Source organism: Adelges cooleyi, unplaced genomic scaffold, assembly GCF_023614345.1.
Source record: "Adelges cooleyi isolate 19-005CV unplaced genomic scaffold, UGA_ACOO_1.1 ACOO_flye_CR_arks_rails_tigmint_CR_PRNA_167, whole genome shotgun sequence".
Taxonomy (NCBI): domain Eukaryota; kingdom Metazoa; phylum Arthropoda; class Insecta; order Hemiptera; family Adelgidae; genus Adelges; species Adelges cooleyi.
In genome coordinates, this window is record NW_026095824.1 from 1,980,163 (window position 1) to 1,994,978 (window position 14,816).

The 14,816-nt window shown below is 31.5% G+C and overlaps 1 protein-coding gene across 4 annotated transcripts in view; it reads right to left on the reverse strand.

Moving 5' to 3' along the window:
- LOC126832754 (protein artichoke-like) overlaps positions 1-14,816 on the reverse strand; it is a 127,058-nt gene that overhangs the window by 90,545 nt on the left and 21,697 nt on the right. For 3 of the 4 annotated variants that reach the window (XM_050563662.1, XM_050563667.1, XM_050563663.1), the window contains exon 2: positions 12,707-12,741. The exons of the other annotated variant lie outside the window; for it this stretch is intronic. The gene's annotated coding sequence lies outside the window, so the exon portion shown is untranslated. The remainder of the gene's footprint in view (positions 1-12,706; positions 12,742-14,816) is intronic. 4 annotated transcript variants of the gene reach the window in all.

Below are 14,816 nucleotides of genomic sequence, written 5' to 3' on the forward strand. Positions count from 1 at the left end.
TTATTTCATCTTGTTTAACGATATTTATATAATATTATAATAAAACGATGAATAACAATAAGACTACTTTTTAAAAACTTTTAACGCTTTGATTCAATGGCTATAGTTTTACTTTATTGGCACAACGTTGAGTTCATAGTAAATGCACAAAGACAAAAAGTACATAATGTAAACGATTCCTGGGACTGTGCTAATGCAATACACTCGTTTGTTGCTTGTTAAAAAATAAAAGCATACTATATAAACGTGTTAATACTATTTTGTTTCACGATTGGTTGTTTCCATATTTTAGAAGGTTTTTATTAAGTACAGGTATTGGCCAGTAGGCTATAAGTATAGTATTGGTATTAGGTAATAGATTTTTGCAGAGTATTCGTTTTCGAATAATGCACAACTCCGGTTGAAGACGTGTAGACTTACTGTAAAATGTTTAGCAGTAGAATATTACTTTCAATATGTATCCACGAGACAAGTGGAAAGCGCCTGACCTTAAACGGTGGAAGGAGTAGAGAAAAATGACTCTTGGCATTTACAATATTGTTTCAAGTGTATCCATAAAACATACTAGTACCACACTATTAATTTTTTTACTAGAAATAAAAAAGTCAAAATAAGGACCACCCTAATATGTGACGACGTTATCGTAATATGGAAAAATGTATATATATATATATATATATGTAATTATAATGAAATAGTATTCAATAATTTTTTTTGTTATCGCCGCGTTGGACGAGCTGGCCGGTGGTTAGGTCGGGGATACTTAGAGTGTTGGCCACCAGATATTTTTCTACGGTTTCCTGAAGACAATTTTTCATCTCTCCAGTCACACTGATGCTTTATACGTGCATAAATTATATTGTATAGTACCGAGGCGCTATACAGCAGTTGCTGGGAAGTTTTCCAGTTACAAACGAGTGCGATTGAGCGGGTTTAACGGCGGTGCCACGTGCTCCAGATTCAATATCGCACAGAAAACACAATAGAAAAGTCCGGAGCAAGGGTCGCCGAGTTGTCAGTTGGGAAGAGGGCAACAAACACACGACAGGTAGGCGGTATACAATTTATGTACATTCGTGTGGCTGTAGCCGGCACGTCGGTGGTCCAATCCACACGTCTGCGGAGACCAATAATAGCATTTTTTTTTTCCTTCTCCAAGACATGTCATTAACCGGCAGCGAAGGGATAAAAAAAAAAAAAAATACTTATTGCTCTGCGGCGACAGGGAGCTATTTATAATTTGAAACGCAGCAATCCAAGACGTATTGACGGCGCGGTTGACACATCCGCCAATAAAAAAAAATAAAAAAAACAAACCCACCTAACCTTATGCTCGTGACGTTCAATCGTAAATACCATAGAGTAGTAGTAGTGTATAACTTGAGAAGTATAGTAAGTGCTGCGCGTGAGTGTATATCTAAAAGCATTCTCGAAAACAAGCAATCGTTTATGTTTTATTTTTGTCAAAAACAATTTTTTTGTTAACGTTTTCCATTGTGTTAAAACCGTATTGTCTGTACATAGTCTGTTCGCGGAAATGTGCATACATTTCAATATAATATTTTGTACATTTGTATAAAAAAACCAAAGTGATTTTCTTGATTATAATTTGTGTTATTCGTAACATCTTTATATATTTTTAATATAGGCCGTTTCGTTAAATAACAAATAACAAATACTTTCTCCGAAAGAATAATAAAACATTTAGTACAGTTTTATTTCCTTGTACGAAAAGTGTATTTAATTTGAATACTATGTATTCAATATTTTTTTATGCAAAATTCATCGAGACATGCCAAACCAATATTGAGATAATAATAATATTTTTGGTTTGTTTAACTCGGAAGCCTGTTTTGTAAAAAAAAAAAAAAATAATAATAATAAAATCCGGACGTTATTGTGTGAATGTTTTTTTTTTGTGTTTATATTAATTCTGAGAAAAATAGTTTAAACTGATGACTAAAATATTTACTTTACAAACTGTTTTGAAAATCGGATGACTTAACGAGATGCCGGATTTTTTGTTATGTTGTTATTATCAACTTTAACTAGGTTTAAATTGTGAAGTTCTAGAAAAATGTAGTTCAATAGTCACATATTCTCCATATTCTAATGAGTAATGCCATTTCTGAATATGTAAATGCAATTACTAAGCTGGGATTTAGATGTATTACAAATACATCTAAATCCCTTCAAATAAGTGCTGTTGCATAATGTAACATTGAAACTTTTAAAAGGAACTATGTTTGATGGCTGGCTGTATTCTAGTCCTATTCACAAATGCTCTTAGGAAATTCATTTTCATAATTTTGTGGACTGGTTGCCTTCTGGTAAATGTCGTCCAATTATAATATTATTTGCATGTTAACACTGAACACGCTCGAATTAAAAAATCATGCCAAGTGCAACTTAAATAGGATTGACAAGGATAGTTTAACACAAGATGGATACACGCTTGCTTGTATGCAAATTACCGCCAGATAAGTTACAATAATTGCGACATCTGTCGTGTGTGTGTGTGCATAATATAATTATATCATTAGAACGTTTGCGAACACTGAAGACATATAAATTTTATAAAATAAGAAAATATGTATAATAACATGTCATTAAACGCGACGGAAAACATGTCACCAGAACTTCCAAACGGCATGTGCTTAAAACGAAAACGCTTGTTATGCAAGTTTTATAATTTTCTAGCGCATCTGCGATACAGAAGGAGCAAAATAATAAAATATACACATTGAAAAAAAAAAAACAGAAAGTTTCTTTATGCGATAAACTGTAATTCCTTTCTCGTACTGCATCCGCATTAGCAGAGTATTACTGAGTTTTTTTTTATAGCCGGTGCATTACAATAATACAGTAACTATCCATTCTCACGTGTACTACTGCGTTAGTGCACATTGTATAAATATGTTTACACGTATTTTCATTTGTACAAGAAACTTAGAAAAAAAGTCACATTGTAACTCGACCGAACTCAGAATTTTTATCAAGCTTATCGCAAGCTCTGATACAGGTAATTCTGTTAGGTTGAGTTACTCACCAACTAAGTGACCAAATAAAATTGATAACATGAAGTAATACATTTTTTGACAATGACCATAAGAGATATAAAAATTATTAATATACAAAATTTTTTTATATTTAATCATAAGACATCTTTGAAATAAGAAATGAGTACTATGTATTTTACAAGACATAACATTTTAGTTTTAACAAAATTAATTTCTGAATGTCGTATAACGATTCAAATTTGTTGTTAAATTGTCCTTGATTTCTATTATAGATTTACTGAATATTTTATTTTTGCGTGTCTATACATTTATATCAAAGTGTTTTGTTGAGAGTAATCCTTATTTATTTTACCTAGATTCGCAATTCCCAGTGTGCTCCTTTTTATTTAGTTCTAGATAAATTTACAGACTTTTGACCGAATACTATTTGTTTCAACATTTTGTTAAAATAATTATAGTTTTAGATAATTTAATACCGTTAAAAAAGGTCATCATAATATTATTATAAATCAAAATTATAAATTCACAGGCCATGAATAAAATGGTTTTATTTTTGTTTTAACGAAACAACCCGGAACGCTACTTGATGAGTATTGAGTAGATACATATATACACACACGTTGCCGCTGAGGACACGAATTAATAACACTTCAAAGTTTTCCGAGGTTTTCAAAGTAAATTATACAGCGCAACTTAATTTAGACACTCAATTAAAACTTCTAAATAACAATATTATCATGATTGTTATATCCTATATAACGTTCTCGCTTCTACGTAGAGTACTACTGGTGTACCACAACCGCCATAAACCTTCATGGTATATGCCATCAAATATAATAATTGTAATAATGGATTTCTCGAAAATGATAGATGTTAAAAAAAAAAGTCTTAGTTGTCGGATAAAGTTCTAATAAAAACATAATTTTAAGCTAATAAACTTTTTAAGCTAATAAATAAACAATATTATCAGATTAAATGGTGTCAGCTGATTATTAAATTATGAAAGTGCATTATATACATATTAGATGAAATTATAATAATTAGACTTGACTGGACACATATTTAAAAAGAAGAGTATAATAGGTAATTGGTCTTTAACCGTTTTAACAATAATAGTGAAATGCGTTTAAATTAAAATTAAGTGTTTTCAATTATGTTAATTTAGACCACAGTTTCACTGATTCAGGTACCTATTGTTTTTAACGATTCGGGGTTACATTTTATCTCATAAATTGGCCTACAAAGTCACTCGCGTGCTTGTAATATTCATAAATTATAATAATAAATAATTACTTAATGTACTTAAAGAGATCCCGCTTGGATTAGGACGGTTTCCTAGAAAAAATACTTCGTAGATTATAATGGCATAATGTGCACGTATTAATTTAATTAATGATGTAGCTTTCGCTCAGCAAATCCAGCCGGCAAAGCACTTATCATTAGCTTTATAGCGTTATTTTGCCAAGCTTCGCATCTGTATTGAAAAATAAATATCTTATATTAACGAGATAATAATATTATCTCAATGGTCAAAGTTAATTTAATCATTTTAATATATATAAATATATATTATTATAGTGAATATTTTTCAAATCAATATTTTTAATTAGTGTGTTGGTATTATATCGGTTAAAGTAATTTGGATCCCGTTTAAAACCAAGGACACCAGCTGACTAATGACATCCATTAACCACAAGACCATGAGGCCGCGTGGACATAAATGAACCACAGGATTTATCCACCGACCATTGTTATCCTAATATCCTATTTAGGTATGTATAATAATCTACCACATGGAAATATCATATACAGTGTATTATTACATGGCCATTTCGCGCTTCTTGATAATACTATATCGTGACCTCTCAATTTATACAATACAAACACAGTCGTATGCTGCTCAAATGATATTAATTAATTTTAAACCAAATATCTACTGCAAATATTTATGTACAAATTCCACCGTGTGCATGTGCGTACTTGCATCATTCAAACAAATATCTAACTAATTCTGATTATTAGTAAAATTTAGCGAAGCGCTCTAGAACCAAGTCACAACATTCCATATGAAGTTCATACTGAAATTGTGAAATAACTAACTGTTTCCGGGGAACATAATAATATGTATTATTTTTTTTTTAGTGAAGCGAATGCAAATTAGATCAGAATAAAATAATAAAACATGGTTCCTAGACTATAACTACAAAGAAATCCCCCCTCCTGTTTTTTGTACATAAAACTTTTATAGAAATGTATAATGTAATACAAATTACAAGCCGTTTTGCTGATAATATTTTCAAATGGAAATAGTCTTAAAGTTTTAACCGATCAAAATTCTACTAAACCCTTATAACATATCCAAAGTGTAGTTTTTATGTAAACACAAAAACTTAGTCGCCCTTTTAGCATGTAAAACTTTATTTCCTATCCTTTTTTGTATACCTAATCCTTGTCTCCAGAGTGTATAATATAGTTTACACTTTAATGTAAGTAACGCCAAACATTTTTTAGACAACTCTTTTACGCATTTGTGTACAAAATTTGAGATGAACAAATTAAGCTAGGTAAAAACATTAAAACCAAAGATTTTTATCCCAATTGCATACCCACTCAGCAAGTACAGGTTATAGAGGGTGTTAGACTGTGAGCTTAAAAAAGATAATTCGAAGCTGTACCTAACCGCGGTGTGACCGTAGCAACTGTTACAAACGTCGTAAAGCTTTCGAGTAGTTTTTATTTTTTAATATTTATCAAGATAAATACCGTGTCGTACGGTTTTTTTTTTTTTAATTATACGCCCAGACACATATTTATGTACTGCCGCCGGAACGAATGGGATTTCCCGATGGAAGTTGAACCCCAATTCCGGGTATGCAAATAAAATTGTAATTCGTCCGAATAAATAAATGTCCGATCCTTTGTCAACCGGCGCAAACACAATTCTTTCGGCAAAAGAAATAATAATATATTCGGCGATTTTCCGATAACAACGTGATCAAAAGGGTCTGGAGACTCTTAACAAAAGCTTTTCGAGTAACAAGCCGGTCGCCACTCATTGCCCCAAAGGCGCTGTCCTTATGGTAATTTTTATTGGTCACGTGCACGTGGTCCGAGTTTGCCGTGTTAACGTTTTATTTGGCTGTCAAGTGAGGTCTTATTGGACTTCCGGAGCCTACTTAATTATAAGATCCGTCCGCCGTGTATACCAACCACTCGTGCGTGCTTACATATGTGTACCGACGTGTTTCCGGCTAAATTTCTGATTTCCTACCAAACGACTTATTGGACGAAATAATAATAATATTACGATATTGAAATGGTCGTCTCTGTTTTTGTGTGTTAGTTAAAAAAAAAAAAACATTATTCCTCGAAAATACCTTGTAATCCATTTTGAAGCTTATACACCTCCTCCGGTTACAAAGTCAACGGTGCTTCAGAACAAAGAATTCAAATACTTTAAACTGATTATACGTACCCTTTGTGAAGATAAACATTATTTCATTGCGTTATAATAATATTTACTGTATTGAAGTTGTACTCGTTTTGATTTAACCGAGTCGTTTGCAAATGGAAAACGAAATTAAAATTTGTATTTTTCTTCTGTCTTTTTTTTTTGCGACAAATGAATATATATTTTTTTTAAATTGTTCAAACGATAAATTGATATGTCAAAAACACACGGCGTGGCCTGTCAATTTACAACCATAGTGACGCTTATAAAAATATCAGAAAATTGTTTCAAGGGCACACTTATAAAACTAAACTTTATTTGTCACGGAAATAATATCTGTAGCCATTGAACGATTAGTTATAACTTTTTAAATATTTACCATTTTTGTAACAAGTTTAAAATATTTGATATATGCAAAACTTATGACACTTTTGACCAAAAAAAAATATCCCACTTTGGAGCTTTACAGCTTAGACAATAAGCAATGGATTCGTAAATGAGCCAAACGTTGGTCAAATTAAAGAATACTGTTAACATGGCCAGGCTGTCAACGAAGCAATTTATTAGAACCATTCAAGTGGAAAATATTTTACCGAATTATAGTGAAATAAATTGCTTTTGAACATGTACAAAATGTGTTCAATAACTTAACTAGGCGACCATTGATGTCATAGCTATTTGCTGGCAAATTAATTATTTATAAAAATATTTATGGAGCGAAAATGAGTCAATTGCTTTTAAACGTTAAAGATAAGTTGGGCCGTATTTAAATTAACACTGTGACAAGAATAACGATTTATGTACTAAGGAAGTTCAGTACTTAACGGAATTGCAACCAAAACTTTTTTTTGACTTATTTGTTATTCCAATGTATCGATAAACTAAAAGATGGATAACATTGATTGAAAACAATAAGTTACAGATTTAGAAAATTCAGTCTTAATTGCTCGTATACCATTAAAAACGTTTCAATTTGTTTTTACAGTGCTAAAATATTCATGAATCACAATTTATTCATTTTAAAAGTCTATGTTGGAAACCCAAATTAAATTACATTTTAATGGTCTAGGTAAAATAATTACTGGCAACGCCTATTTATGTATTTAGCTTAACTACGAAAATAAAATGAGCACATTGTGTTTTTAATTAAACAATTTATCTTAAAAAAAATATTATATATATTTAATCACTATAATATTAATATTAAAAATACAATTTATAATTAATCGTTACTATATAGAATAGATTAAATTTTATAGGCACAACGTACGAAATCCTAAAAGATTTCATATAGTCTGTACGATCATTTTAAGAAATATTATAAAACTCAAGGTACTTAAAGGGTTTTGAGGCTTCGGTTTATGCATAAAATTACTATGAATATTATGAAAACTATTTTTTTATTAAAAATAAGTAATTTTAGTATTACCGACAAATTTAAATTACATTGTAATACGATAAATTGGACATTTCATGGTGATAATGAGATACAAATATACGTTTTTTTCTTAAATAATGATTATTACTTATTGATTATTTTATCTTGCATCGACATTTTTTTTTTTTGTCTCTTTATTAAAATATATTGTTTCAAAGTGATTGTAAAGGTGGTTCGAGATTATGATATTATTATTATTATTATGTTCAGCACGAGTGCCTTTTCTGCGATAACGGCAATTTTTTTATTTTATTTTTTTTTTCACGTGCCCTGTTTTAGCCTCGTTTTAAATACGTCGGTTTTCGTCCACATTCGATTCGATAAAAACGCGACCATATCTAGTATGTACTTTGACAGCGTACTTTTTGGGCGTCGAATCTCTGACACTGGCGTCTAACGCGGTGTCAGCGGCAGCGGCTGTAGCATCGTCAGCGAACCGAGAGAGCGGTGTGCAAGAAGGAACATAACAGCCGCTCTGCCGCCCTAACCGTGTCGCCGCCGATGTGAATTCGCCCGCGGTATTACTATTGCGAAGCGTCTCACACGGCACTCGAGCAAAGGAACTTGGCGCGCACACATTATCGCAGCGAGTCTTACACCATGCGTTCCGGTATATTATATACATATATACACGTGTATTTGATTTTATACCCGAGCCGTGCCTCGCCCGCACACCCCGGTATCCATTAATCACGTTCGTATAAACTACCGGATGTCTAATTCGGTTGTTTTTAAAGACGCCGTGTGTTTTCGGAACGCACGTGTACGCCGATCTGCTTGTGTTTTCCGTACACTGTTGCTGCGCACAAAAGGGGCGAGGCCGACGTACAGCACAGTGTTGCTGTGTTGGATACGACGCGTAATTAAATCCGGCCACCAGCTCTGCAGTTAAGCTAACCGAGTCGAGTCGTTTCACTTTGGCGGTCAGCGACCAATTACAGGCTCCCGAAAGGGGTAACACGTGGAAAGCCCACCGGAACCCGATGATCGAACGGGTACACAGTCCGAGTCGGACCGAGTACCTGAGATTTGTCGAGTACAACTAACGCGGTCGATAGCTATTGCAGACTCGTAACAGCTGTAATTTCTATGATACTATTGTGAGCTCATTAAAACACTTTTTTTCTTGGTCGATTGTCAGGTGAAAAAATGATTTTTTCAACCACTTTGTACGCAAGGGGGCGCAAACTGTGTGATTAAGCACCCCCCCCCCCCCCCACTTTTAAAACTAGCACCCCCATTATTGTTGCTTGTTTATAATATAAAATGATTTTGTTTCTTTCCAGAAATGGTTATGCATTAAAGTGTTGACGATACATTTTTTGTTTTTAACCGAGTTTATGAATTATGCAAATTGTTTGTGTGGTTAAAATATTATTATTGTTTTGTTATTCCTATTTTGAAGCGTGTAAATATTTTAAATAAAATACTTTGGTCGGCACATAACGTTAAACTTTGTCGATTGTTCCGACTCGCACACATTTCCGGTGTAAATTACTATATTGTGTTGTGTGTAATAACCGTATGATTGGTTTTGTTTAAACTATACAGTGGTGTCAGGCGATGATAATTGAGTAGAATTTTAACACATTTTAGATGACAAGCGTGTTGAACTTGTTAATGGATATGAAGTGATTCGTCTGGCTCAAACAGGAAAACGATTTACAAAAACGAAACGATTGCAAGTAATATTATATAGAAATACAATTGATAATAAAGAAAGTATTACAATTATATTAATACGTAGACGAAGCTACTGAGGCAACATTTATTTATATATATATGAAGTAAAAAAATTGAAGTACATAAAATATTCCGGTTCGCAAAATTGTATAGAAAAAATTGATTCGTAGCAAACATCAAAAGAACCTATCACAAATGTTTCTTAGAAACTTTCAAAAAAGGTGAACACTCTTAAGGTTAAAGGATCTAAAAGGGATTTTATAGAACACAATAAAATATACTAGTTCGGTCAAATTATGTTTCTTTCTACGAACACCGGATTTATAACTTATAATTTAAATAACAACGTTAGATATCAAATAAACACTCCTTTTAACAACTATTGGTAACATTAAATAATATGTACTACCTATATATTATATCAAGTATACTATATAATATCCCTATTAGGCAGTATGATAAATTAAGAAAATGCCAAATTATATGACTGTTGTACAGAGAATAGTTAAACAAAACTCATAAAACTAATATATTTTAATCAGTTTTCAAATGAATTCTTTTGTATACGTGACAAAATTTTTAAACATTCGATTAATAAAAATGACATGAAACGTTTTTATGTTCAAAAACATGCACATAAAATGTACATGCATAATAAAAATTAAAATTAAATTAATCTGTAAATAAAGTTACAAAAAACGTACTAAGATATTATGATACTTGTTTGCAATAATATGTTTATTAAATACAAAGAAATTTTCCTTCTTTTTTACATAAAAACATGTATGTTAATTGAAGGTTATGATGATTTTTATTCAGCAGGGTATTAGTCCAGTTATATATTCCAATTGTATATTGATTTACATTGTACACATATAATATTTTAAATTGTAATTAATGGGTTGACGCCGAAAAATATAATGTATTAAACGGCACAAAACAATTAAATGAATCGGCTTTTGTATATTTTTATTTATGGTTACAAAAATGGTTACAAACATAAGCATTGTGTTCCCCAATAATATTTTTAATATCTCTGCTGTACCTATTATATTTTGTTTTATTTGTATACAATTGTAAACTATTGCATTTTATTGTCAAATCCCTGTAACTAGGATTTGGTCCAGACTTTATTTCAAAATAAATAAATCAAATATCAATAAATAATAAATGCATCATAATATTAACGGAGTGGGTAAATTTACAGACCACTCAATGGCCACTAAATTGTGTTTATACACCGGAACCGGTAATTTTATTTTAACGATTCGTTCAACACTTCGTGGACGTTCATGAAAACGACATTAATGTTATAAATATTAAAAACACAAAATTACAATTTATTACGGTAGATGTTTTATTTTTATTTTGGTTTGGGCCAAGAATTTTGAGCTAAGTTAGAGTCATTAGGGGGGATATTCCCTCCTGGGCCCACACGTCACAAATTTCAGCTGTAATTCCGTGGTAATGTTATATCAACATACATTTTCACATTTAAGTATTCCGAATGTTTAGAGTCCCATTTGTCAACTAGGAAAATATGCAGGCAGATATTGTATAGTCAGTTCGTAACGTCATTACCAGACTCCATCGTCTTTCTTCATCGACATTAAGACCCCAGGGAAGTAAACACGCATCAGTCATGATAAATCTGCAGCGCTGGTGTTCAATGTGAAATCTCAGAGAAAAACATTGTGAATGAAATGAGATAGTCATTTAAAACACCCACGTTAACATTAAAATTTGGTCACAGCCAACCGGAATTGAAGCAAAATGTACATTGCATACGTTTGCAACTATTTGTGTAATTGGTTTTTTTTACTATTAAAAGATCCCAAGAGCACTAATTTTGGTTTTGTTATTTTTCACACGGATAAATGCTCCGCTCCAAATATATCATTGACTCCTCTGATAAGCGTTTATTAAGTCCAATGGATTTTATCCTGATAATGCAAGAGAAAACTAAATACAATAAAACTCATATACACACAATATTACTTTTGTGTAAGATTCAAGACGGCTGTAAAAAGATATCCACTGTATCCAGACGGCATAAATCGATATTCCAAAATAATAATTATTACATTAGCGGCTCGTAAATTCGGTTTTATTAATACACATTGGTTATAATGTATACATATATATATATATATATATATATATATATATATATATATATATATATATATATATATATGTATAAATATTGTTATAGTCAGACTCCGGAGCGCTAATTTACTGGCACAGGCGATATTATGCAGATACATTTGTCATTTTGGATATTGTCCAAAACTCATAAAGCGTGCGGATACCGTATTTTTATTTTGTTTATTAGTTTTCAATACTAGACGGCACAATTAACCGCGTTTGTGTGCCCTCTTATGCCTATATTGACCCTGCAACAAAAAACGCATTTCCTCTCTTATTGATTAAGTGTTTACCGTGACCAGGTCCTAGTCTAAAACGTAATAATTCATTACACTTCCATATCAAAATCAAAAATCTTTCTTTTTTTTTTTTTTTTTTTTACCAAGTTGGTTTCGTAAAAACTAAATCCGCACTTAAAACTCAATTTATATTCGTCATTCAGCCGCCCAGATAATATCTATCCTGGCATGTATCGACTATGCATAAACCTAACTCGGCCGAATGGACATAATATATAAAACATAAATTATACGGTAGATTTATATTATAGGCTTTAATTAATTTCGCAGTCCATTCTTAAACAACCTATATTACATTTTATACATGCACATTTTTTTATGAAACCGTTAAAATTCAATAACAACGTTTTGCCGCAGAACTACATAATTCATGTACCTTGATGCGGTTATGATACCTTACCCAGCTATATTAAACGTACATTTAGTGGGTTAACACGCAAAAGGCATTGTATTCTAGTCACGAAACTATTCTTCAAAACATATTGTTTTAGATAGAAAATCGGTACAAAAACAAAATGCACTATTGCAAAACTGTTATTAGTTTAAAATATATAATAATTTTTTATTTACCTATTCTAATGTCACTTTTAACTAAATCAAAGCCACCCTTTGTATACAAGACTAGTTTATAGGTTATATTAGATAATAAGCATAATAATAAACTTACTTTTATGAGTCCAAAGTTATCCAATTCAGCGTTTTCTACAAAAAAAAAACCAATAATTTGTTAATGGTATAATAATTTAGTTAAAAGCAATGCGTTATTATATCGACCTTTCGTGACGTTATTATGCGTTTAACTGCATTAGGAGAGCTCTTATGTAATGGACATAAAACCTCCTGAACATAATAATAATAGCTTACAAAGAATAAAAAAATATTGTTCATAATTAATTAGTAAGACGTTTGTTGTCTAGAAACGTAATACTTATTAATGAAATAGAATACGGAGGTTTAATTTATATGCAAAAAACTTTTTATATGTATTTGAAATTCCAATGACTACACGACATTTGTAAATAATTAAAAACTCTATAAATTTGCATAATGGGTTTTTATATATAGTGTAGTCGAGAAATGCCGTTTGAAAGTAGTCGGCCGAGAGCTTAAGGAACTATATAGTGTAATCCAAGTAGATTGTATCCCCAGAGGTCTTTGAAGTTGTGAATAAGTACAAAAGTTTGGTGTATCTTCTTACCGGCGAGTCGTTAAAAAATAAATTAGAAAGCTATCAACCGGCCACAAGGGTTGTGTACGGGTGGAGGCCTGGGGTTGAGTAACGAGCGGTGTAATATTTTTCGATGGTATTGCCTCGATTAAACGATTTCTACAAGTGAGCTTTCGGAAGTTTTTTGTTATTTTAAACCTCGGATTAGATTCACAGAGATTTTTTATGGTCGACATATTAAGCGCAGTGAACAAACGCGTCGATAGTTTAGTTATGCCTAATAAATTCGATTAAGAACACCGTAGAAAATTACTTCAGCAACAAAATCAGATTAACATGATATTATAATTGTGTACCTAACTTGACTACCTAACTTTATTTTCCAAAAATTAAAACTCTCCGTACGACCCGGGGATCGTTTTTGATGAAAACTTTTTCCCAAAAACAAATAATTGTTCCTTGAAACATATTATTATTTTTGCTTTCTCTGAGTAAACACGAGTACTAAACTAATTTTCATCAAACGGATTAACAATAATTCTGAAAAATATTGTCAAGACGCAGATTCGATTAAAACCATTTCGATATCCTCGCACAATCCCCACAGATATCGCTATCGAGAAATTGGAAACCGTTAAAAATAATATTTCTATAAAACAAACTTTGAATTACAGCGATAATTAGTTAGAGTTATTAAAATCGAGCTTTAATTTCTGCTGAGAGTTGTCGCAACAAAAACAGTAAACCGTTAAAATAATTAAAAGCGCGATTATTTTTGAGCCATTCATTTTAAAAAAGGCTTGGAAACAGCATTGCTATAGCGCCAATATTACAATTTGTAATACTTTAATATTACAATAAAGGCAGTAATATAACGATTTTTCCTGGAGAATTATTACTGTAGTTTGTGATTAATATTAATTAATACCAATACTGCTTTTGTTTTGAGTTTAAATTGCAACTGTCGAAAAGAAATTACTTTTAAAAAACATAACTGTGTAATATCACTTAATTATTATCAAAGTCGCAGCTGGGTTCTTGTTTAAGATGAAAAAAGGGGTAAAGACTACTGTCTTTTATTGTTTTTAGCAGAGTTTTCTTTTTTAGACGTCAACTCCTCATACTTTAAGCAAAACACTCGTATAAATGTATTTATTTGGTATTCGTTTAAGTATGTGATTCCATTTACACAACTTAACGAGACCCAAGTGTCGTTGGAATTTGACTACATCGAAATTCGTAATACTATACAGTACATGTAGCGTTAAAGTTATTTATCTTGTTTGGAATAAATTTGCATGGAATATTTGATATCTTGACCCGTTTCTAGTAAACGAATTTAGCACAACTAAATAATAAAAATCGTCCAAAAACTTCCACGAGGATTGCTGGAACTTATCGAACAGGAGTGCAATTGTATTTCTTAAGGTATTCAAAATTTAAGTCACAAATAAATTGTGTCAATATTACTCTCGTCAGTTTTCCTACGTTTTGGATATGAAATCAAGTGGTTACATTCCATCAATAATGTTGGCTCAAACGTATCTACAACAAGAATAAACAAACGACGCTTTGTGAGTGTTTACACTTTGAACATCTTTTTATTTTT